General features: G+C 34.4%; 1 pseudogene; it reads right to left on the bottom strand.

Moving 5' to 3' along the window:
• Nucleotides 1-20,754: 20,754 nt before the first annotated feature.
• On the bottom strand, nt 20,755-21,364 carry LOC141519112 (V-type proton ATPase subunit D pseudogene; annotated as a pseudogene).
• Between the last annotated feature and the right edge of the window lie 2,502 nt (nt 21,365-23,866).

Genomic DNA, 23,866 nt, shown 5'->3' with positions numbered 1-23,866 from the left:
GGAGATCTTGGAGAACTTGTCATCCTTTCCATCCTTTCCATCCTTGTCTCCCACCTCTTCAACATTTGCCTGGGTAAGGATAGGCCAGTTGGCAGGAACCTAACATTCTGAGCAATTAGTCCACAAGAACATAACATATCAGGATGTTAGGAAAAAGTGAAATGATTTTTTACCTTAATGCCATAATGTCTCACTCACATTTGTCCCTAATCTGTCAATTCAATACCTGCAAAAATTAGGGACTTGGATTGGTTGATTTATGAAGTTAAACAATCAATTAATGCAACATTTTAAAAAATGCTTTCAGATCCAATGGTCCATGATTCCGTGATATTCTTTTTTATTGTTAACATTTGTATTTAATATTTTAGAACAAGAAAATATTTTATCTGTGCTTAAGATTAAACATTATTTTAATTGTTTGCAAGGTGAATCGGAAATTACTAAAATGGCTATAAATTCATAACTTTTAAAATATGGTTCTAGTATTGAACATTAAATATCTATTTATAAAAAGTCAAGTCAAGGTCAGTTCTGAAGACTAATGGCATTATCAGAATTGGTGGATAAAATCTGGTAGAAATAATCATGGTGAGTAGTAGACTACAATCTTGAAATATGGAAGACATCTTTGAGTTTGGTATTTTTGTATTTTAAAATTCAAGGATGAAATATTTAAAATATACTTGGGAGAGATTAAATGCCACTTCTGATCATTTCTCAAAGATTAATCAGAAAATTGACTTAAAATTTCAGGGAAAATTAGTTACAAAGGTTTGGATTCTAAGAAATAAGGCTTATTCTTTTTGCACAATGGAAAATTGGACATAACCTCATGAGTCTTCCTATTCACTCAGACTTGCCAATTATTTAGGCAAGGAAGACAGATGCATTACAGCTTCAACCTAATCTCAAGGTCTTACTTTAAATATAAAGGTATATTCTAATTCTTCAAAGAGAAGCAGCATAGCAGCTGGAGAGCAGAATATGTTCAGTGTAAGTAAAGAAGATGTTAAGAGTAAAGGAATTCCTGACAATTCATCATTTCTGTCAGAGAAAAGTCAAAAGATAGTACTGAGTTTGACAAAGTTACTCCATACATCTCTAAAGCACAGGGATTCTAAGTTCTTATGTAATTTATTGAATTAATTATAACGATGATAAGCTTGCAGTGGAATATGAATGTTTTAAATAGATAATTAATAAGTACCTATTAATGCATTGATTATGAATTTTCACAGCAATCTTCTGGGTTCAAAACAAGGATTTGAAATAATAGTTCTAGCCACATTTATACTTTCTTGATCTTGTAAGGGATTGTAAAAGTTAAAATTCATTTTAAATGAATTTTGGAGGTGGCTTTTAACATAGTTTAGAAAAAATAGACCTAGATTCAAATCCCAAATCTGCCACTTAATTACCATGATTCTTTGGTCTAATCACTTTATCTTAATTTCCTCATATTTCAAACTGAATCATTGGATTAGATAATTTTTAAAACACTTCCATTCCCAGTCTTTGATGACCCTGTATTCTAAGGATGAGAATGGAAGGGACACTAAATTTGTCTTTGTGTCCACAAGAGGGAAAGGAATGGGAAAAGAACAGGAACATAAGTAAGCTTCCAAAATACCATTAGTTCTCTATTTTTAACTGTATTTTGCCTAAAACTTGGATAAATAATGCTCATCTTTTTCATTCAGCTACTAATAGAGTCCATTTCTTTGAAATCTAAAAATAATAAGCATGGATTCATAAAATAAATTACTATAAACAGTTTTGTTAAAATATGATTTCTTTTCTTAGAACTGACTTGATTTCCAAAATTTCTAAAATCTATGGTTTAGAAAGATTTTTCATTGGAAATTTTCATTATTATTTCTCCTTTCCCCACCTATATAAAATTTCAATTTAAGTGGATTTTTCACTTCAAATGGAGGTTATATGTGTTAAGGGATATATCTCATGGATTTATTTCAACCTAGAACTTTTAGTCTACCTATTCCTCCTCATTGAGTAAGACTTCAGATATTCTGTGAAGATATTCATAGGTTTCACCATACTGCCAAAGGGGTATATGACAAACAAACAAAAGAAGTACTTTAAGAACTCATGAACTAAGTGTTAACTCTGAGATTCTTTCTGTAGCCCCGTACCTATCATCCTATAATCCCTATTTCTATTATTGGCACCAAAATGATAATGATGATGATATTCAGATGTTTTTATAGAATTTTGAGGAACTGAACTAAATTTTGAACTTACACTCCCTAGTCACCAAAGTGGTATACCTGGAGCTATTGAGAAAACAATTGTACATATATTCACATTATATTATTGAAATAATCATACTTTGTAAAAGTTATCCATTATTCAATGGATAAAAGGAATTGGCATGTGAGCCATAGGGCTTTTCTAATGGAAGAATACAGTCAGTGGGACTTTCATGCAGCAGGAAGAGAACCCTATAAAACTCTTTATAATACCCTGGAACTTTAGCAATCTGATTCCGAGAAAGGGAGCCAGAAAAAATTTTACATTTGTTTTCATTTCTATTTTGGTTTTTTTCTTGGATTTGAGTAATGAGAGACTCCAAAACAACATAGGCAACTTAAACCTGATCTAATTATTCTCTCTTCCTGCCTCTCCACACTAACCCCTTTTCCTTTTCCTAATTTTCTTATCATTATGAAGGACACCACAATACCACCAGTTATACAGAATGGAAACCTAGGTGTCATAAACAACTCCTAAGTATCTCTTATCCACTGTCCCTTTCCAGGTTGTTTCCAAATCCTGTCCATTCTATCTTTGTAATATCCTTTATGTCCTTGTCTATATTAATTACCTTGTTCCTTGTCTTTGACACAATCGCCTGATAGTAGGTTTTCCTTCTTCAAACTGCTCCCCATTCTCCACACAGCTGTCAAGTTTCTTTCTGGAACCTGGTTCATCATCTCTGTTGATTAATTGCAATTAATCATGATTATAGTTTTATATATAGCTATTTGCATGTTATCTTCCAAATTAGATTGTGAGCTCCTTGAGAGCAGAGATTCATGTTTGGTCTTTCTTTGTATACCCATCTCTTAGCAGTATCTGGCATGCAATGCCTATTCAATAAATTCCTCCTTGTTGTAGACTGATGTCAAGGGATTTTATAATTGGAGAAGTGGACTTAATATGTAATGAATAAAAAATAAAAGATGTATTATACCCACAATATCTTGAAAAGGTTCCCAGTGACTTGACAAAATCCCTGTATGTAAAAGTAATTGGAGAATATGAATATTAACTGAAAAGGTTATGACCTGCATTGGTAGAAATAGCTAATGTCTGTAGGGAAATAGGCACCAGTGAAGCCATTGATTCATGCAAATAAAAAAATGACTGATGAGCTTTATTTTACAAACAAAATGAAATATTCTATCATAGCTCTGAATTGCACTTGAATCTACATGCATACATTAAGTGTATGTATTTGTGTGTGTGTGTGTGTGTGTGTGTGTGATAAATTCTCTATCACAATAGGTCAAAAGAGTCTCTGTTGCTTGAATTTTGCTTTCTGCATAAACAAACAGAATTTATTCCTAAAAAAAGGAGATGTATTTTAATCTTCTAATCTATTTTCTTTATTTCTAGATGGTACTTTTATCTTTGGCCAAAATTAATTCTAAAGATTATTTTCCTTTGTTATTAAGAAAATTTAGATTAGGAAACTTATGCTGAAAAGTTAGTTGTGAGAACATACTATTTGTCAGAACCAAATGTACATGTTCTATAAAAAAATCTAAGTGTTGTTTTTTTTCCCATTTGCAGAGTTTCAGTATCACCATGCAATAATATGACTCATCAGTTCAAGTACTACAGAAAACAAGAAGCAGTCTAAAATAATGATGACAATATGAGAGATCTAAGCAAGTGGATTAAGATGAGCAATTTGTTCCTACTTTGTGTTGCTTGTGGGTAAGAACTGAAAATGTCCTTTTATAAAAAAAAAAACCTCATCTCAGTTAATAATGATGTGGGTAGGATAAATAGGTTTTGCTATGTTTAAATTCCATTAGAGCGTTGTGGATTTTAACTTCCTCAGTGAGCCTTTTAACTTCCAAAGTAATCTGTTGAGGTTTGTGTTTTTTTTCTAAAGGCAAAAATTATTTCTAAGCAAAAATAAAATAAAAAAATAATAAAGGAGGGTTTTTCACAGTATATGTCTTCAATGAAACACTATATTATGAAATATTTCTAAATTATACATGTGAAACAGTGAAGAGAGAGAGCTTATTTTAGATCTAGAAAAGGTTAAAAGTCTTCTGTCTTCACATTCACTGGCTCTGTGATCCTAAGGCAAGGCACTTTTTTATGCTTTAGGCAACTCTGTACCATTTGTAAGGGTAGTAGTTCTTCATCATGAGTTGCCTTTTGCAGTGAAATAGCAGATGTAGATCTTATACCTATTACTAAGAAAAATGAGTCATAAACATAAAGGCAGTTTCAATTAATCAGAAACCTGCTAAATTGAACTCTAAATGTATAGAGAAAAACACAAAATTTCATTTCAGAAATCAGTCATAGAATTCAGATTTTCTGTCACAATTCGATGTTTGAGCATGGACTATCTGATTCGAACAGCAAATATTTTTATTCAATTCATTTTTCAGAGAAAGAAAGAAATGCTAAGTAGAGAGACAGTTGATATAAAAGTTTCAGACATATGACCCCTAACCATAAGTGGCCCCTGACACTTACATGTTGACTCTAATCAAACTGAAATATAATTGGGAACTATTTAACAAAAAATGAGATATATAAAGGCATAGATATTATTACATCTTATAACTAGTAATAGTCAACCAATATGGATCCTTTTGTTTGGACTTGTGGACTGCCTTTATATTTAACTATGACATAACTAGTGTGTTGAACTGGCCAGAAAATGCATGCCCCAAGGAACTGCTAGATTATAGACTCTTCCACGGTGCAAGATAATTATAATTTCTCTTCCATATGAGTACCATGATCATTGAAAGATCCAGAATCAGAAAAAAAGAAGAAAAATCTCCACTCATTAAAGACAATGCAATCATTTTTTTTAGTTTCCAGCTCCAGTTTTATTCAATATATTTTTCCAAAGTTTCCACAAACCATTTTCACACTGCTATAAAAATGACAATTCTTCAAAAACTTGAAGTAAATCATATATTATTTCTACATCATAAAATTTATGATCCTTATTGTCAGAGACAGTGAAAGGCAAAGTTTCCCAGTTACTAAGAACATTGACTAAGCTTACATTTACTGTCTAAACAAATTACCAAGCAATTCATATTTGGTTGATCTTTTTCATGCCATTAAAAATCTTTGAAATTAATCCATATATGTCACCTGTAGCTGTATATCAACCAATGTCAAACTCTTTGGTGATTGAATTTCACATTATTGCACTGGTGACATCAACTATTAGATTTCTAATGCTATGCAACTTATTCAGCATGGATTGCACATCTGCAATATTACACAATTTTATCTCCTGAGCAGACACTAAAAGGGAAACCTTTCTGAGTGCTGCTACTCTGTTTACCCCATTTTTCCACTAAAAATGTCAGACCCTGAAATTGGTCAGGGAGAGGTGACGGAAGAACGGCACAATTCTTTTTTTTTTTTTTTAGATTTTTGCAAGGCAAATGGGGTTATGTGGCTTGCCCAAGGTCACACAGCTAGGTAATTATTAAGTGTCTGAGGCCAGATTCAAACTCAAGTACTCCTGACTCCAGGGCTGCTGTTCGACCTAGCTGCCCCCACAATTCTTTTTAAGGGATCAAGATAAAATCTACTTTCTCTGGTCATTGGGTTGTGAAAGAGTAGTTCTACCCCAACAACTAGGCCCAAGAAAATCCATTGCTAATCCATGTGAGATTTTATACCTTGGAAATTAGCAAGCCTTATATATCTTGATTTAATTTAGTGTTCTGTGGATTTCTTTGATTTAAGAAAATGATGCAGACAATTTTAATAATGCAGATTATTTTTTTTTTGTTTTTGCAAGGCAATAGGATTAAGTGCCCAAGGTCATACAGCAAGGTAAATTTTTTTAAGTGTCTGAGATCAGATTTTAACTCAGGTCCTCCTGACTCCAGGGCCAGTTCTCTATCCACTGCATCACCTAGCTGCCCCCTTGCAGATAAATTTTTTTAATTTAATATTTATTCTCATTTTGTACAAATAATGGTCTTTTTATACACTAATAAAATATTCTTGTTTAAGAGTAAATGAAATACCCCCTCCCCCATAAATATAGACTCGCTTGAGAGATAAAGTAAAAGGGAGAGAAAAAAATTAAAATAAAAAAAAATTATAGTAATAATTGTAGGTATGGCCAGGTGGCACAATGGACAGAGCACCAGCCCTGGAGCCATGAGCACCTGAACCCACATCTGGCCCCATACACCCAACAAAACAATCACCCAGCCATGTGACATGCAAGCCACCCAAACTCCACTGCCCTGCAAAAAACCAAAAAAAGAAAAAAAGATCCAAAATAAAATAAAATAGTAATAATAGTAGGGGTGGCTGGGTGGTGAACAGAGAATTGACCCTTGAGCCAGGAGCACCAGGGTCCAAATCTGGCCTCAGACACCCAATGATCACCCTGCTATGTGGCCCCAGGTAGACCACCCAGCCCCATTTGCCCTGCACCCCCCCAAATAATAATAATAATAATAATAATAATAATAATAATAATAATAATAATAATAATAATAAATGTATTGAGTCTTTGTTCCAACACCAACAACTCTTTCATGGATGGATCACATTCTTTAGGATAAGTCCATAGCAAAAGTTACTTCCATATTTTTCCACTGTTGCCATTGCTGATCACAACTCCCTCCTTTTGTATTTCTCCACTACCATGTACTATATTTTCTCTCTCCTTTCACTCCGACTCTGCTGTAGGGTAGCTAAGTGGCGCAGCAGACAGATCCTCGGCTCTGGGGCCAAGAGGCCCTGAGCCCCCATACCACCCCTTAGGCCCAGCATCCACCTGGCCCTATGGTCCTGGACAGGCCATCCAATCCCAGCCCCTTGCAAGAATTAAAAAGAAAATGTGTTATATCTGACCATTCTCCCCCCATGGTCCCTCCTCTCCTCCATCACTCACATCACTCCCCCTGTCCCCCACTTCTTACTCCAGATGCCTATACCCCCTTGAGTATATATGCTGTTTCCTCTCCTAACCACCTCTGATGAGAGTGAAAATACCCTCATTACCTCTTGCCTTCTCCCCTCCCCTATGATTGCAATAGCTCATTGTAATAAAAATAAATGTAAAATTATTATATGGAATATGAAATATCTTGGCCTAGTCCCCCTCTCCTTTTTCTTTCTCCCATTACATTTCCCTTTCTTCTATTGACTCCATTTTTACACCAGATTTTATCTTCAAATTCAGCTTTCTCCTGTGCTTCAACTATAAAAGCTCCCTCTACCTGCTCTATTAACTGAGAAGGTTCATATGAGTATTATCAGTGTCATTTTTCTATTCAGGAATACATGCAGTTCATCATCATTAAGTCCCTCATATTTTCCCCTTGTCCTCCAATCTCTATGCTTCACCTGAGTCCTGTATTTGAAGATCAGACCTTCTGTTCAGCTCTGGCCATTGCATCAGGAACAATTCCCCTGGTTCACTGAAAATCCATCTTTTTCCCTGGAAGAGGACATTTAGCCTTGCAGGGTAGTTGATACTTGGCTGCATTCTAAGCTCTTTTGCCTTCTGGTATATTATATTCCAAGCCCTATGAGCTTCCAATGTAGTTGCTGCTAAGTCCTGTGTGATCCTGACTACAGCTCCATGATATTTGAACTGTGTCCTTCTGGCTGCTTGTAATATTTTCTCTTTGACTTGAGAGTTCTGGAATTTGGCTATAATATTACTAGGGGATGGTTTTTTGGGGTCTCTTTCTTGGGGGGATCTGTGGATTCTCTCCATTTCTATTTTGCCCTCTGCTTCTAGAATATCAGGGCAATTTTCCTGTAGTAATTCTTTGAAAATGATGTCAAGGCTCTTTTCTTGATCATGACTTTCAGGTATTCCAATAATTTTTTTTTTAGGTTTGTCTGTGAGACAAACGGTGTTAAGTGGCTTGCCCAAGGCCACACAGCTAGGTAATTATTAAGTGTCTGAGACTGGATTTGAACCCAGGTACTTCTGACTCCAAGGCTGGTGCTTTATCCACTACGCCACCTAGCTGCCCCTATTCCAATAATTTTTAAATTATCTTTCCTAAGTCTGTTTTCCATATCAGTTGTTTTTTCAATGAGTTATTTGATATTTTCTTCTAATTTTTCATTTTTTTTTTGGTTTTGAAGTATTGAGTTCTGGTTTCTCATAAATTCATCAATCTCCCTGAGTTCTATTCTTTGTCTGAAGGATTTGTTCTCCTCAGAGAGTTTTCTTATCTCTTTTTTCATCTGGCCAATTTTGCTTTTTAAAACATTCTTCTTCTCAATAACGTTTTGAACTGTTTTATCCATTTGACCTAAGCTGGTTTTCAGCATGCTCTTTTCTTCAGCATTTTTTTGGATTTCCTCAACTAGGCTGCTGACTTCATTTTCATGTGTTTCCTGCATCTCTCTCATTTCTTTTCCCAGTTTTTCTTCTAACTCCTTCATTTGATTTTCACAGTCTTTTTTGAGCTCTGTCATGGCCTGAGCCCAATTTCTGTTTTTCTTGGAGTCTTTAGATGCAGGAGCTTGTGCTTCCTCATCTTCAGACTGAGTTTTGATCCTTCTTGAGCTAATATGCAAAATATTTCTCAGTGGTGTTCCTCTTGTTTCTCTGCTTGCTCATTTTCCTAGCCAGAGCCTGGTTTTGGGGTGCTTCCTGAGCTTTTGGGACACTCCCACAAGGGTCTCAGTGTGTGAGACTCTGTCCTCCCTCCTGGTCTGTGAATGACCATATGTGCCCCCTTCTGCCACGGGGCTGAGGTAGAGGGGGCTCCTGCTGTTCTATGGGGGGGCCTAGACTGTGATCAGGATCTGAATGTGGTCAGAACCCCAGAGTCCTGTTCCAGGGGAAGAGGACAGAGCTCTGCAGTCTCTCTTCACTCCCATCCCTCAGCTCAATGGGCTTATGCCCTGGGAGCTCCTGCTTACTGGCTCTGCTTGCTTGTTTCTTGGAACTTGGCTGAGCTGGCCAAGCTGCTCTCTGTGTGCCCTGAGGGCTGAGCTTCATGTGTTCACTCCGGCAGAGGTCCCCCCACTGGTCCCCCAATTTGTGCCTGGTGCTGTTCCCCGGGGTGTAGCTTAGGAAACTCCCCTTCTGCTGTGAGCCAGGGCTTCCAGCACCCTGGGGCTGCCTCTGGGAGGCTGAAGTTCTTTTGCTCTGGCAGGCCACCCCTCTGGCAGGCCACCTTTCTGCTCTTTTCCAGGTTACCTTGAGTAGGAGATTTGCCTCACTGGGTCCCTCTGTGGGTTCTGTCTCTCTAAAATTTAGTTAGAGTCCTTAGCTTATAAGTTTTATGAGAGAGAGAGCCTAAGACACGATCCACTCTTGTCGCCATCTTGGCTCCGCCCCTCAACAATGCAATCTTAAAGAAATATTTTTTTAAAAAAATTTCGATTGCAATTAGGAGGCATACTATATAGAGCACTGGACTTGAGTCAGGAAAATAAAATTAAAATTTGTTTCAGATCAGCCCTGCCCACTCCCTTTTCTATTCATATTCCATTCATTCTTGATAAAGTTGTCAGTTGACAATATTAGAATTTATTAAGCATTTCAACATGTCAGAAGTTGTTCTAGGAGTTGGATAAACAAAAGAAAGTTAAAAATCAATCCCTGGATGAGACACAGCCTCTCTTGATTTCATTCAAGTCTTCATTTATGATGAAAAATACTAACATCTACATCCCAGAATTATGAGGATCAGATGAGATCCTATATGTAAGGTACTTTGTAAACCTTTAAAATATATCTATATATGTGTGTACATTAGTTACTCCTTTTCTTGTTATTTTTAATTGCTATTCCTCCATTACTTTCTTATGGTGACCCAAAATTTCATCATACTTAAGGCAACTATTTGATGAACTTCTCCAAACCTAGGATAATCAACATATCCATGATTGTAGGGCCTAAGATTTCCAGTTTGGTCACAAACTACCATGGCTGGCAAAATCGTTAGGAATCCAGGGTCATGACCTGTTGGAGGAGTAGTTTATTATAAGGCATGTGAGTGACTTTTTGTGAATAGAGTCCTGGGCCTGGTGTCAGGAAGACTTGAGTTCAAATCCATACATATATAGCTTTGTGACCCTGGGCAAGTCTCTTATCATTGTTTGTCTCAGTTTTTCATCTATAGAATGAGCTGGAGAAAGAAATGACAATTTCATATCTTCACCAAGGACACTCCATATGGGATCACAAAAAGTTAGAACAGATGTGACTGAATCAAGTATTTCAATTAAACACTTAAATTAAAGTGTGAATATTCTTCATTGTCAGATGGGGTCGCTGATACCATGATATTATATATAAAAACTCTGAAGTGATCATTGTAAAAGGGTAAAACAAAGAAATGATATTTCTGGTTAACTTAGTTGTCCAGGATTAACTGCTCTTTGGCTATTCAGGTTCCCTATGAATTTACCTTAGTAAGTAAAATTTAATTACCATTTAAATAACTATAATGAAACAAAGAAATGGATAAACCACTTGAAGGGAATGAAATATTAAAATAATAGTGATTTCATAACATATTCTGTCAACTGAAGAGTTTTTTTTGGTGGGGGTTGCAAGGCAAAATGGGGTAAATGGCTTGCCCAAGGCAACAAAGCTAGGGAATTAAGTGTCTGAGGCCCGATTTGAACTTAGGTATTCCTGACTCCAGGGCTGGTGCTCTATCCACTGCACACCTAGCCACAACTAAATAAAGAATTTTTTAAAAACTAAAATACAGTCCCTGCTCATAAAGTTTGTATTTTAAGTGGAAAGATAAGATTTATTACATGACTAGAAAATGACAAAGAAATATATAATTAGGGAAGTTAAGAAAGTATGAGAGCTGGGAAGGCTGCTTACTTTGATGTCTGCATTTGGCAATTTTGTTTTTTTCTTTACAGAGAAAAACTATGTATTTAAACATGGATTTTATCTTCTGCTTCTATTTGAATTTCTTTTGAATAGCAATAAAATTGACCTGTTCCTAGCTTGTGGGCAGGGAACAAATAGTAATATATTTAGGAAAGAGAAAACAGAGGCTTTGTCCTTTGGACAATGCAGCTACTATGTGATAGAGGTAATTTTTAAAATAAGCTTACATCTGCAAAAGAAGCACAGAATCTAAGTTAGTATGGTATCTCTATTATTCTCTCTATTCTTCAAGTCCTCCCAAAGTCAAAGGTTGAGTCCTAGAATAAATAATTTTAAAAGACTTGCTAATTCTATTTGATGTCTTTGTTTATTTTTTTGGGGGGGGGATGGGTTGGGAGAGTGTTTCCAGTTTTAAAAGCCTAAAAGGACTTCTGACTTTAATAGAGACAATTGCTTCAAATTTAGGGGCTAAATTTTAATTTGAGCTGCTAATATATGACACATAGTTTTGCTTGACCTGCCTGGGTCTATTGATGGGTTTTGATAGAACAAGCTCCCATATAATCACTGAAAAGAACTGATTAGAATTGTTCTTGAGGAAATGATACAAAGTAGAAAGAGCATTGGATTTGTAATCTGGAGACCTTCTGGGTCCCTCCCTCTGATCCTTGCTATAGAAGTGGTCTTGAGCAAGTCATTGCTTTTTTCTGTGCTTCAATTCGCATGCTGTAAACTTTAAGGTTTATTATGAGTTATTGTGTTAAGAACGCAATAATAAGAACCACTCAGTTCCATAATCCATGGAAATATTACAATTATTTCTTTGATGTTTGAAGGTCCATATATTAATCCTTTGATCACTTCGAATCAGTATAGGTATTTTCCACTGGGTCATTAAGGAGGCAACTTTTTATTATGAATAAAACAGAAATTCTTGATTACAAACTATGGACCCCAATAAAGCATGTGAACAAAAATTAACTTTCTGCTTACTAATGGGGCAAGATCACCTTGATTTATAACAAATTCCTTTTTTTTTGGCAGAGCTCAAAATATGGTAAGTATGATGGTAATATCTTACATTTAGGAAAAGAGGTAAGATATAGTATTTAATGCTAACAAGTACTAAAATCGCATGATCATTTAACTGTATTGTAAAGAGCTTCAGAAAGATTCCTAGGTCAATCTTCTTAACCTTTGCCTCTCCCCTTCTTTTAACAATGGAGCAATAGCATCTTTTTGGATTTCTGCTTCTGATCTGATTCAATTCTTTTCTGATGAATGCTCTGGAATTCCGATCTGAAGTCAGAAGAGGATAGACTGCTATTTTTCTGGAAGGCAGGGTAAAGGACTAGGATTCTTCTTTTTTTCTTCTCTCTCTCTCTCTCTCCTAGAAATTGGGAAGTTTGCATAGCTCAATATTTAGGAAGAGTATTCTTGGTTTTTAATCTCTTTACATTATCTTTCCATGAATAGCTGAGTATAATTTATGAGAATTAGTTTTAAGACTTCTGGATGGATGTTTGTCCTTCGTTCTTAAAGAAAACCCCATCATCAGGGAGGTGATGCCCTGGCAAACATATGAATTGGATTTGAATGAGTGGTTGCTGTGCTAAGTCACCAGCCTCACTTTTTCTTTCAGAGCCATCTGGATCCAGTAGCCAGACATGGATTAGGATGACTGGAGATGGCCTTGGATTTGAGGCAATCAGGGTTAATGACTTGCTGAAGGTCATACAGCTAGTAAGTGTAAAATATCTGAGGTTGGATTCAAAGTCCTGTCCTCCTGACTCCTTGTTCAGTGCTCTATCCATTGTACCACTTAGTATGATATAGTTGCGATCTTTGAAAAAAAAATGTGTATTTCTACTGAGTCAGTATTTCCTCCAATAATTTACTTCATAAGATGATCATTATTGAGCAAATTGGGTTTAATAGTTGATTCTCATTAAGTATTTCTCTCTCTCTTGAAGAAAATTATATATCCTTTTGTGGAGTTCATCTTCCCAGGAGTTATATGCAATTATTAGAAAATCCTTAAAATATTGGACCCAGGGGTGGCTAAGTGGCACAGTGGATAGAGCATCAGCCCTGGAGTCAGGAGTACCTGGGTTCAAATCGGGCCTAAGACACTTAATAATTACCTAACTTTGTGGCCTTGGGCAAGCCACTTAACCCCATTGCCTTGCAAAAAATAATTGGACCCAAGAGATTTGGGGTTTAAGTAGAGTTAATGACTGGAGGAAGATTTAGGGAATTTTTTCTCCAAGTCATCCCTTATATGAGCAGATTCAACAACACTGTGCTAAGAATGATTAGAATGGCAATTTCCCCCCACTGAGTCTATTTCCTTTGTTGTCCTTCAGAGCCATCATATATAACTACAGGATTTTCATAGCTCTAAATACATTTTTATTTGTATGCCTATTATATGACGATCCTGGATTTCAGTAAAGGCTAGAATTGTTTGACATTTATACTTGGCTGAAAACTCTGGAAATGTCCTTTTTATCTCTTCACTTAAAAATAGACTAGCATCAAGTTCATCACATTCCTGGAGAGATGACCCTGCCTCATATCACATTTGATGACTGAGGATTTCAGCATTGTATCACTAAATGCAACTAAAAAGAAAAGTTCAGGAAGCATAATGTGAAAAAAATAATTGTTAGAGATATCTAAAGAAGAAAGCTGAGGTTTCCCTTGGTTTGAGAAATGGCTTAGAGAATACATGACCTTTTCTTGTGTTTCCCCATATATTTACATTAATACCTAATCAAGTTACTTTATACCTCATTATTACTTGTTTTTATAAAATGCTTATTCATGTCAACAATTCATTTACTTCAGTAAGTAAGCATTTAACCAAGTGAATTTGGCAATTTGCTTCCTTAGATGAAATATGAAATTATATTATTCTAAAATATTAGTACTTATCAATACTTTAACTCTATTTGGCTATTATGTTTGTAATTCTATCAAAATATTTTTTCCTTTCCCGGACATGCATCCATATACACATACAAACACATGTGAAAACACATGCATATACACACACAGATGTATTTCTTTGACAAACTCTTTATCAAATATGAATGTCATTTTTGAGTTATTTCAAATATCAGGAGTTTATTCAGTGGTTATTATGCTGATATAAAGAAATAATGATGTGTGTGTGTGTGTGCTTGTACATATATATATATATATATGTATATAATTCTGTATTAGATGAAATTATGCCCAGTTTAGAAATAGTATTAAGATTCATTTTATAACTTTATATATGTATATATCTAATTATTATCCAATACAAATGGTAATTATCTGATATAAACTTACATATATATAATAAATAGTCATCTGAATAAATAAAAATTTTATACTTCTCAATCTAGCTACCTATTCCATCCCTGATATATGATAAACCCTGACATTCATATTGGGCAAATAATATCAGTATATATTTATGCATGATTATGTATATATAAGGAGAAATAGTATACCATGGTAGATCTATAAAAATAATAGCACAATATATCATATAGAAAAGAGAGTCTGATAGATATCAGTATTTTATATATTTATGGTGGACAAAGGAAGAATTGGGTTCAAGTTCTATTTCTGAAAAATAATGGTTTTAGTAAAGTCCTTTGACATCTCAGTGCTCCCAGTACCTCTCTAAGACAATAAGATCCAGAGAAGATACCAAACTGTATCATTAGAGTGAGTTTTCTGATTAAAAATTTCCTTTTGCAAATTAAATCCAAAATATAATTTTGTAGGGGATTAATTTTAAGTAAAATCTAAATATCTTCCATGGGGTGAGGAAAGGGGAAAAAAAGGTTACTTGATAATTTTATTATTTATTTGAAAGTAATAATAAGTGAGTTGCAATTTCATGTACATATTTTTTCCTACTCTACTAATTTATGGAATAATAAGTTTGATTTAAGCTAAGAATAAAAAATAAAAATTTGAAAAAATGTTGCACAAATATATCTTATCTCTATTATTATAGTACAAATACCTTGAGATCCTCAGAGCAAGCTCCTAGGGTCATAATTTTAAAATCTTGTGTCTTTTTCTTTATAGACCTTTGTAAATGGTTCAAAAAGAATGGTTGGTTGAGTGGATTTATAATACAGATACACTGAGTCTAAAACTATGCCATAATGAAATTTCCCACACTCTCATTTGCCAGAATTCAATATACTTATGACAAAATGTTGTTCATAATAACACTGGTTACAGTAAATGGCTCTATGATTAGCTATGCAGAGAACATAAACTCAAGACAAGTTTGAGAAAAGCACATCATCCATTATCCTTGTCAATGACTGTTTTTCTTGCAGGATGCAATTCTAAGGTCACGGTGCTCAAAATAATCTCTTCCTCTAAGATTAAATATATCTTTTAATTGTAGTGCAGTTCATACAATATCCCTAATCAGCATCCTCTCCCAGGTTTATAGAATGCACTCAAAACATGCAGCTTTAACCTTCACTGATTTCAAGGACTCTGTCATTATCCCATTTTCCCAAGGTGAGGTGATTTCTAATTATTGCAAATTCGGTATTTAATTTCATATGATAAGCTTGAAACAGAAGGACGAATGGCCTTGTTTGTTTCTGAGGACAAAGCATTGAAAAGAAGAAGTAGTACTCAAAATAAATGAACAATTTCAGGTAAATGTACACTTTTAAAGGAAGTTTACCTGCAGTTTTTCTGCTGTCCATAAAAGAACAGAAAAGTTTTACTAGATCCTTCTGGCTTCAGCTTCATGCTGTTTTGGTATGAAAGGAAGTAGTTTATCAGGAGGCCTTCATGGAATATTATTCAAACACATTAACTATTTATTGTTAATAAGAGCAGTATTCATGACTGCTGATATAATTGAAATGGAATCATGATGAAGAGTTCCAACAATTATTTACATTGTTATTTGATAGCACATTGACTTATTTCTGTTTTACTTTTTTAGAAGGTCATTTTTCTGAAGAAATCTATGATTTCAGTGATAGAATTCATGATTAGGGTCCTCTCCCTTCCACTGCAGACAGATAATTGTCAACTTCGGAACTTATTACATTAGTGAGTTGTTTCAATGTACTGAGGGTTCATTGGGAACAAAGCCAGTGAGTGTCAGAAATGAGACTCAGATATTTTTGACTCCAAGTCTCTTAACAAAATTTCAAAAGAGTCATGGATGCTCTAGATGAAAAATGTTCAATGACTTCTTATTGGCTTTCTGACGGCACACTAACTATACTTTCCAAATTAGATGCTCATGTAGGTTTTTTTTTTAATAAGCCTCTACGGAAACCAAAATCCATATATTCTTTGTTTGAAGGAAAAAAAGTAACTGATCATAGTAAACATTTTTTTTTGTGAATGGCTTAAATTTGATAAACATAGTTTAATCATTTGAGTTTAAACCAGCACAGAATATCTTCTCTATTCAGGACTGTATTCTCAAACAAAGTAAAATGATGTTACAACTGCAATTCCAGAGAGGAAATCTCTTGCTATATAAAGTAGCACATAGAACATTAATGTGTTGTTTGGTGTTATGTTACTCTTTAGTCTTTTGAGAGTAAAAAAGTGGTTTTCACTAACTGCATTTTGCTGTACAGGGCAAGTTAAAAAATCAATAGCAGTAGGTTGATGAAACCTTAATCCATTTGATCCCTTTACACCACTGTCATTATCCAGGCAGCTAAGCATGATGTATTTAGTTCATGGACTTATTACTCCCAAACCCAACTTGTCATCAGGGAAAAATTAAAGCAGATGAGAAGCATCCAAACCATTCTGTAGGGACTGGAAAAGGCTTCCTTCAGACAATTTTTTTCTGCTCTCGCAGTACTTTGACCCTTTCAGTGCCTCACAGGAAATAAGCCCCTTCGATCTACATAAAGGCTTTGGAGAGCAATTAATGGACATTATAAATGCTATCTTTTCCCTTGTAACTGCTATGGGGGTGCTGATTGGGAAAAAGACACAAGGTAGGGAACATTATTTTGAAACTTTAACTCCATGGGACTATCACACATCATTTTGACTGAACTGACTGTTAAGGAAGATGATTTAACTTTTTCTAGCAATAAATTGTTTGGTCAAGAGGATTAAATAAATCAACTGTTTTAGGATTGTATTGATACATTTCCAATTTCATTTACTCTCCCATTCTTTATGTATTAATATCATGTAAATTATAGGTATCAAATCCACCATTCTATAAATTATATTTCTAATTGATTTTTAAAGACTTGATTCTTTGAGACATATGAAGCCCTGCTGGGGGTGAGGGGGAGGGAACAAAGGGGAGGAGTTTACTTTAATTAATAGCATCATTCAGATAGTTAGATATATGTATGCTTCTATAAAATCATAGAATTCATTCTAATAATATGAATATATGCATATATACATAGAAGTATGTGTATGTATGCTTGCATACATGTATATATATATATATATATATATATATATATATTTCATTTCTAAACTAGCCATATGATTTCATTAGCAGGATTTCTCTATAAGAAAATCTCCTTCTACCAGAAAACAGACAACACCTAAAATCTGAACTCCCTGACTTAGTGGTCCATTTTTCTATGCAGTAAACTCCAGTGGTTCTTTTCACATGGTTACAGCTGCTTTTCTGGGAAAATTCTGTTTATATGCCTCATAAATCACAAATATATGATCTTAAAATATCTCTTGGCAGAAAATATTAATATTTATATGATATTTACATTTATTACTCCATCTGATTCTCACAAAAAATGAAATAGTTTTTTATTATCTATACTTTATAGATGAGGAATTTGAAGAAGGGTCAGAGAACTTAAATAATTTGTTCATTATAACATTGTTAGTATATACCTGGAGTGGAATTTGAACCCAAGTTAGGAATTCTTTACTGAAGTCCAACATTTTGTCTTTTATCCTTCATTGTCTTGTTAGTAACTGAATAAATAATGTAAATAAACATCAGCAATGAAAGGACATATAACAAATTATTACAAGCTAAGAAAGGAAAATTAATATCTGAGCAAAGATCACTTTCTCATGAGAATATGTGTATTAAGTTGTCATGTTTGAATATATCTATGTCTGACTGGTTTTTGGAGTATAATTTATACAAGATAAGGATTGGTAGTAGTATTTCTGACATTAAAATCTGTGAATATTATAATCTGCATGCTAATATAAAAGTCAAACAATTACGTCAATAAGACAGAATTGACAAACCGAATATCTGAATTTTAGGTTTGAGAAATCTCACTATCATAGACATTCTAGGAAAAGAATTTAAAAAGGAATTATCTTGGCTACAAAGAAAAAAAAAAACTATGTGACAATGTCATCTAATCAACAGCTACGAAACTGTACTGACATTTTGGAGGGGAAAGATTCCCATGCTTTGCTTAGGACTTTAGCATAAATGATAAGGCACAAAAAATCTTGATTCAGTAAGGGGCACTCTTCCTGACCTAATGGAATTTCTGATAGTGCTTCTTTGTCCCTAAGATGATATGAAGAAACACCCTGAATTAAGGTAAACTAAGAGTTATCAGTTCTGATTCTGCCTTACTTTTTACTTTAATTTGCTAAGGATGTATCTCCAAAATTCCATTTTTGGGGTCCACTTCTTAATGGAGCTTCATGTATGTGACCATTAGAGAACTAATTAACATATATGTATAAGCTAATTCCTTTTTTTTTCATGTGGCAAACTTGAAACAATAGGGATTATTCTTCTGGAAAGTCTTATAGCAATGAAATCACAGGTCTAGGACCTATTCTTATAATTTTGAGAAACTAACAATCAACCAAAAATTATTTTTTAATTCCCTACCATTTTCCAAGTACAATGTAAGCAAATACATTTATATGGAATGATGCCTATGAGTTAACAAGAATATTCAATTAACTACAACATCTTATTTTGCATAAACAAGTGTGTTTACTAAGTTGTTTACCTTTCAGGTGAGATAAAGTAGTAATATGAAGCATATTTTAATATTATTCATATTTGCTCCTTTCGGAAATGTAAATCTTGCCTGCAAAATCAAATTGGTGGTAGTGACATCATTACTTTATTTTTCTTTCAAAATTTTCTTTTAATTATAATATTAGATTTAATTATTAATTTTAAGTGATCTTTCTGTCTTTGACAATTTCCAATGGTCTAGTCACCACTAGCCTAAGAACTTTGAGAAACTGGATTTATCATGTGTAAAGGGAGTAGAGAAATCTGACGGCCAGAATGACAAAGGCATATTGAAAAATCAATTACTCCAGAAACCAGTTTTTAAAATCCCAGTTATGCAAATACAATCATTATAAGAAAATATTTAAAACAATTTATCTTTGGATACTAGATTCTATGTCTTCCTAGATTAAAAAAGTGAAAAATAAATTAGTATAGCTTAATTTCCATGAAAAATTAATTTCTCTTTCTGGATGAATTGCAGCTTCAAAGTCCTCACACTTCTACTCTTTCCTCTTACCCCACTTAAAAAAAATCTTATACAAACCAGAAGCATTGATGCTAGAATGAAACCATGTTGAAGTAGAATAATACTTTCTAAATCAAAAACTACCTATGATGCTCATAGGGAAAATTTCTTACCCACTGAAGATTCTCAGTATGTAAAACTATCAGAGCTCTTTTGCTCCTCAAAGAATGAGCAACTAAGACATGTTATTTTAAAATAGTCAGTATTCTCTCAGACTATATTATCTTTTATGGTTACTATCATACTCATAGATCAAATAAGCTAGAGTGAAAAAAACTTAATAATTTTTCTTCATTTTAAAATTCTTCTATTCTGCTTATATTATACTTTTCCAGGACTTGGAGGGGAAAGTCTTTTCCCACAGTACTGAAAACATCCATAAAAGAAAAAAAAAGTTATTTGCACAATATTAGTCTGAAACTCCATGGTGACAAAAGCAGAGGCTGAAGGCAGATCCAAACTATGTTTGTGTATGTAAGAGTCAAACAAGAAATCACTGCTATTTTCAAGGGCATGTTTCTCAATTATGATTGGAGCATAAAACACTACAATTCTGTTTACATATAGAGAACAAGAAAGGGAGAAATATCAATAGGGCATACCTCCATAAGTTCCTGTGCTGGTCAATTACCCCTAAATATTAATAGGTCCTACAAATAACTGATATAATCATGTTACCTCCAAAAAATCGGAATAACTTAATATCAACTAGTGGAATAGCCCCATTATGATGATGATGCTTGTCCTTCATTCTCAAAGAAGACCATGTCATCAGGTAGGTTATGCCATGACATGCAAGTGAATTGTATTTATGTGAGGTGGCGCTATGCTAAATCACCAGCCTTACTTTCTCCTCCACAACCATCTAGGTCCAGTGGACAGATATGAATCAGGACTGGAGATGTCCTGGATGTGAGGCAATCAGGGTTAAGTGACTTGTACAAGGTCACACAGCTAGTAAGTGTCATGTGTCTGAGGCAGGATTCAAATTTCAGTCCTTCTGACTTTAAGGCCAGGGCTCTATATCCACTGCACCACCTAGCTGTCCTACTATATATAGAAGCTGGATGTCATGTATTTTAGGAAAACCATAAGACTAAAGTCTCAGGGAAGTCTATAGAATTAGAAGGGCTATTTAAATAGAAGATCTTCATCTTTCTCTTCAGTCAATAGATTAGCAAGCTGCAGCTGTTTTCCATAACTCTGGTTTTCCTGTTTTTTCTTTAGAACCTTCTTCTCCTCCTATATTTTCTTTAATCTAGAAAACACTTCACTCTCTCATTGATCCTTGTCTTTGATGATGTAAGTAAATTTATGTTCAATCTGAAGAATGATCACATGCTAAATAGCATTCACCCATCTGTTTGTTCTTTTAATGACTACATTCAGTGTAACATATGAGGTCTACATCAAGGCTAAGTCACCAGCAGGTCCACTACTTAGGCATAATTCCTTTTCATTTTGGCCAGTTGTTACTCATCTATGGCCAAACCAGTCAATTTATAACTATCAGCTCCTTTGTGTTCAAACACTGGCAAGGTGACACCTGTTACATTATCTTTCTTTGCTCTAATCTTCACTTGGACTCTATTCTCTTCTGAATATCAGTGGTACTAAAATTGCCAGCTGTGAATTTGACCTCAGTCAGTGAGAAAGAAACTTCTCACATCACTTCACACATTAGAATTTTGGTCTCAATGTCCTTCTTTAAGATCTGCTGAAAATGAAAGAGCCAAAGCATTACATTTTTTTCTTTAGGAAGTTTCAGCTTGGTTCACAAAAGGAAGATATCAATGAGGTCATTGCCAGACACCCTGGCAAGTGTTGCACTGTGACAGCAGCTCTGTGCCCAGGCTATCACTTCTGACTTCAAAGCCACCAGGTGCTGCTGCTTTCTTCTACCACTTCCTCCTTATATAGATAGCCAGAATAGGTCCAACATCAATAATTTTAAAAACAAAAACTTCTTTTGAAACTTCACCTATTATAGCCTCCAAGGCTTCTGAAACATGTAATTCAACATTTTAGAGTAAGTTTTGTTTGACATATTGTACAAGATAATACTCAAAGAGGGTGATAGCAATAGGAACTCACCCTCACCATAAAAAAGTATAACTACTTTTCATTGGCATTTCACATAAGGAAATTCTCATGAGATTCTTCTGTTATTAAAAATGCTTATTATTTATCAAATATTAGTGACAAAGCCACAACTAGTACTATGCTAATGAAGTTTTGACCCAGGATATTAACATTAAGAAGGGATATTTTCTCAAGGAGGAGAGCAAGCCCTTCCTTAGTCCTTCTATAGTCCTACTTTACAAACTCTTAGTCCATTGCTTTAGAGTTTCTGGAGGAAAGACTTAACCTACTCCATATATCACTACAACAGCTTTGGGCTGTCTTATGTGCACCAGTATCCTGCTACTGGTTACAACCTATGAACAAGGTTAAATGTAAAGGGGCCCTGATGGGACATCTGGTTCAACTTCCTCTAAAGAAGAGTGTCGGAATTTCAAAAAGAACACATAATAGTTAGAAGACTCAGAATCTGATAACAGATTCTACCTCATACTTTAAATCTCTGTAGAATTTTGAGCAAATCACTTAACCTCAATGAGTCTATTTTATTTTCTATGAAATAAGGGGACCAGAAGAGTTGGATTCTCAGATCCCTTATAGCACTAGCTACATTCTTATCAGCTGAGGCTTTTTGACTCCTAATTCAGCTCTCTTTGTCCTGAACCAAGGTACTATTACTCCTATGTCCTTGCTTCTATCTGCCTTTGTTCCAAATGGAAAAAAAAATTGGTTACAGCCTTGTGGACCCCTTGCCATTGGTTAGTTTTTTAAAATCTCTTTTAAAGGCTGTGTATGTTAGTTATATTTTAAAGGAAAATATTATTACTTTTGTTTTGGCAGTGTTTTGAGAATTTGCAACAGCCCCTGAAATAACTACAGAAGATTTAAGTTGGAACAAAGAGACATATAATCAGTGAGCTATAAAATTTAATAGCATTCAGACATCATGGATTTCACAGCTGGAAAAGACATTAGATGACTTCTTAATTTGCAGATGAAGAGACTCAGACCCAGAAGTTAAGTGACTAAATCAAATAGCCCCCAAATGCCCAGGAATTAAACCCAAGTCCTGAGAATCCCATTTGTTGTCACTACACTATTCTACCTGTTTAGGTATATCAACTATTGATGCACTATTTTATGCACCAGGTCTTCTTTTTTCCTTTTCTTTATTTATGTCCTTAGATAAGAAGCATTGTTGTGACTGAAGAATGAATTTGTCAGGTCAATTTATATGCAGACAGCATTTTCCTAGTTTCCAGATGCTAAATAATTCTTACACTATTGAACACATAATTGTGCATTTTTCTCATCTCAGGATATAAAACCAATATTGTTAATCTTTAATCATGCCCAAAGGTAATGCATCAAAGAAATCACCTTTTGTTATGATGATGATGGAAATGAACTATTTTGTAATCTAATAGTGTCTTTCATTAAACCATTCCAAGGACTTTCTAGGTGTTATTATATTTACCATTTTTATTTTGTAGTAATTTTGTATTTTTGGAAGCTGAATATATATATATATATACACACACACACATTTGCATACATACATGAAATAAATATGTAAGATGCATATACATGTTCACATACACACTGTTTTTTAAATAGAATAAACATACATGCAATTATTCATGCACATAATTAATCTGTGTAGTCCTTAGAATCCAAAATAAATGAATAAAATCAATGAAAACTTCTGTGTACATATACATATATTCATATGACATATGTATACATACACATATAAATTCAGACATATATGTATATGAAGAGTAGCCAGAAATAATGACAGAGAGCTGGACATATACTGTTTGTCTGATTCTTGATCAAGCCATTTATTATCTTACTAATTTATGCAAATCTTTAAAATTTTTATTTTCAGAGGTGGTGCCAACCTACATTAGGAGGAAGCTTCTTTACCAATACTAATATAGGTAAGTAGACCTCCCCTATACCAATTCAATCATAGTTCCTTCCTTGTTTCCTTCCCTCTTTCTATAATTGCTTGTTTGCTTCCTTCCTCCCCTCCTTCCTTTCTTTCTGTTTCTTTCCTTCTTTCCATCTTCCTTTTTTCTGTCTTTTCTTTTTATTATTATTATTCCTTCCTTCTTTCCTCTCTCCCTCTCTCTCTTCATCCCTTCTCCCTTTATTC

The sequence above is a fragment of the Macrotis lagotis genome, chromosome 3 (genome assembly GCF_037893015.1).
Source record: "Macrotis lagotis isolate mMagLag1 chromosome 3, bilby.v1.9.chrom.fasta, whole genome shotgun sequence".
Lineage (NCBI taxonomy): Eukaryota > Metazoa > Chordata > Mammalia > Peramelemorphia > Peramelidae > Macrotis > Macrotis lagotis.
This window is presented reverse-complemented; position numbering and strand designations above follow the sequence as displayed.